Source organism: Triticum dicoccoides, chromosome 4A, assembly GCF_002162155.2.
Source record: "Triticum dicoccoides isolate Atlit2015 ecotype Zavitan chromosome 4A, WEW_v2.0, whole genome shotgun sequence".
NCBI lineage: Eukaryota > Viridiplantae > Streptophyta > Magnoliopsida > Poales > Poaceae > Triticum > Triticum dicoccoides.
The window spans coordinates 444,610,027-444,613,715 of record NC_041386.1 but is presented as its reverse complement, the minus strand read 5'-3'; positions in this window follow the sequence as shown (position 1 = coordinate 444,613,715).

The following is a 3,689-nucleotide window of genomic DNA, read 5'->3' as shown; positions in this document are numbered from 1 at the left end:
ATCTGGCTTTTCTGGCTTATAGTTGTAATGCACTGAAATTGTATGCTGTAGTCCGGTTAAGGTCTTCCCCCAGCGATCCTCCTCTTCCGAGAATTCGCTGGGTCCGAACATGATGCAGAGTGAATCGCCTCCACCAGCTTCCTCCCCCACTGCCGTGGATAACACTGAGGTATCGTTCCAAAGGACCCTTCCAGAACAGGGAGAGGTGCCGGAGACTGCCAAGACAGCGCCGAAGGGAGACACCTCAGCTGTCGGGAACATGGGGGAACCGACCCCCATGGAGACTGGAGACGGGGGCCCTGTCCAGTTTGGCCCCCAACCAAATGTCATTCCGGAAACCTACACGGTCTCGGAAACAGATGAGCAACCCTCTTTGCGAGAAGGGGGCGCGCCTACTACACCGGCGACCTCTGTCAATGCAGAGGTGCCGGACACTTTGGTGAGAGCGCTTCAGAGCACCATCATTGTGGAAGAACATCGTATCCTTATGGGGACGGTGATTGAAAAGGTTTAGTTCGCGAAAAGCAGACTGAGCGAAGCCTACACTAGCCTTTTAAGAGGCTTTGAGGTATGTGCTTTACAATGCTTTTTAGCTGTATAAAAGAATACTTGTGTATAGATAGTAGCCCCTGAGACTCTGTTCGGTGTTCGAAAAGAAAACCGAACAAAGGATCTAATAACCCATGCAGGAGACTAACGCACATATCTGTTTGAACAAGCAGGCTGCAAACAGGCATCAGCTGCCCATGCTGCTGAAGCATCTGAGCTAAGGCGGAAGTTAGAATAAAAGCAAGGTATGTAATACCGAAGCACATCTGAAACGATGCCAGCTATGATGTAGTATCTTAATGAGTTTCATAATTATGTTTGCAGCTGACACATCTGAGGTCGAGGCCCTTAAGTGTGCACTAGCCGAGGCCAAGAAGGAGGCGGAGGAGGAATGAGCCTCCCGCCTTAAACATGAATCGCGGGTGGAGGAAATCAAACAAGAGCTCAAGGATGCCATAGGCAAATGCGAGTCCTTAGAACGAAAGAGTTCGGAGCAGAACTCTGAACTTGCTAAGGAACTCCAAACCGCACAGGAAGCCCAGGCTGAAGCCCAAAGCGCTGTCCGGGAGATCCAAGAGGCAAAGAAAATTGCGGCGGGTAAGGCCTTTAACATGCAGAGCAAATTTGTGAAGAAAACTTATATCTTTCTAACCCGGATTTGGAGTTCTGCAGGAGTGTTTGCGGACCTGCCCCGGAGTGTTGCTGAGGTCGCGGAGTTCTTCCCGGCCGAAGAGGGGAGCTCAATGGAGAAGCTGTTCTGGTCACAGTACCTTGAGCCAGAGCATCCTGTGCCCCTCAGCGATCATTTGAAGCAATGGACCGAACTGCATAGGGTGGCCGAATTGGCCATGAGGGATTTGATAATCCGTCTTTGGCCCGCGGAACCCTTGCCCAGTAGCTACTTCGGTGTCGTCAAGCAGCTGCTCAGCGTCTGCCCTCGGCTTGATGCCGTGAAGCGGTCGGTCTATATTGAAGGTGCGCGGATGGCCTTCGCCCGTGTCATGGTGCAGTGGGCGAAGATAGATGCCGTCAAGCTTGCAACCAAGGGAACGCCCGCTAGCAAAGAGCACCACACGCCAGAGCGGTACTTTGATGATGTCCTAAAAGGATCCCGCATTGTAGAGGGCCAATGTTCGAAGGACATCATTTTTGAATGAATGTATCAATGTTGTCCAATCCTATATCATGAAACAAGGCTTATGTATGATATGTTGCTTATTTTCTTATAAAATGTCTCCTCCTGTGCGGTTGTTTATGATATCTGAGATTTGGCAAGTCGTCGACTTCAGCCCCCACGTAGGTAGTATGGGGGTGTTCGGGGTAACACTTAAACACACTTGACCCAACGTACTGGTCCATGAAGGAGGTGTTAGTGTGATGAACCAGGCAACCGGACTATATGGCTTTATCACCCTCACCTAGCCATAGGAGTTTTATAATGGGAGTGCGGGCACCCCTAGTATTGTCCGATTATCCGAACTTGGGTGCTGTGAATGCCCGGCCGGGTGGAAGCCAGCCTATCACATAATGCGGAAAAAATTGCAAGAGATTTATACTTAGTCACCGAATCGCTGACCAGCTCTTGCCGCATGATGACAGTCAGTTTTCGGCTTTCTCTACTGTGGTGTTTGTCCGGGTGAAACAGAAACACAATCGCAGTAGTTCTCCCTTTACTACCCTAGCCAATCGGACGGAATGTAAGGTAGCAAGCACATGAGCCGGGCAACCCAACTATTGACCAAAGACATGATTCGGAGCCAGTGCATATAATGCTATATTCGGGACGCCGAATTGCACTGTGAAAGTGTTTGGACTTTGTTTTGGTATTAAAAAGATGTACGCGACTTAATAGAGCCCCTGGCGATTTAGGTCATACCAAGGTGTACATGACAATCAGACAAAAACAGAGAAACATATGTTGAGAGATAACCCAACGCCAAGTAGGTTTGGGCCAAAAATTGTTTCCGTAGTAGTCTGATTGATACGCCAAAACGTATTGATAAAAATAGTGCAATAAGCAACAAGGATATTTTACATGCCGAACACAAGGGGAAGCCGTGCATGCGTCCTGAAAGCAGACGAGGTGATCTTTAAGGATCCTTTAGGTGCTTTGGCACACGCCTATGATTCTTTTCTCCTTGGTATATTGTCCTTCGAGAGGATAATCGAACGATGTTTTCCTAATAAGCCACGGAAAGAGGCCTTGGTACCGTCGAAAGGGTGGTGTGGGTTGTAAGGAACCTGGAAAAGAAAAAAAAGAAAAAGGACATGTAAGTGTCCTGATAGGGTCTACCCGTATTGCAGACATTGTCCTTATTATGCCTCCATCCGTTCCCATGGTATTTTTAGTGCGTAATTATGTACGCGTGGTACATATGCCACAATGTGGTAGGGGATGAGATGGAGGTCAAATTGCTAATCGAGCTCCTGACGAGCTGGACTATCGTGTAGTGGGGTAGTCCGGACTTGTTGAACAGTGTGCGAGGACTTAGCCGCCGACGTAATAGTTGGTTTGATGAGGCCACCCTGTACTTCCGCTGCCAGGGTCGCGGTGTGTTCCTCGGTGTGGAGGGAGCGTTCCATGTTTCCATTCACTATTATATAACTCTGCGTGGTTCGGGCATCTTGAGTTTGAGATAGGCATAGTGCGGGACTGCATTGAAGCGAGCGAACACGGTTCGTCCGAGCAGTGCATGGTAGCCACCGTGGAAGGGGACAATATCAAAGATCAAGTCTTCACTGCGGAAGTTGTCCGGAGAACCGAAGACCACTTCCAATGTGATTGAGCCCGTGTAGCGGGCCTCTACACCGGGTATCACTCCTTTAAAGGTAGTTTTGGTGGGCTTGATTCTTGACGGATAAATACCCATCTTGCAGACTGTGTCCTGATAGAGCAGGTTAAGGCTGCTGCCGCCGTCCATGAGGACTCGGGTAAGGTGGAATCCATCGATGATTGGACCAAGGACTAATGCGGCCGAACCTCCGTGACGGATACTGGTCGGATGGTCCCTGCGATCGAAGGTGATCGGACAGGCCGACCATGGGTTGAATTTTGGGGCGACTGGCTCTATCGCATAGACGTCCCTTAGCGCGCGCTTGCGCTCCCTCTTGGGGATATGGGTGACGTATATCATGTTCAC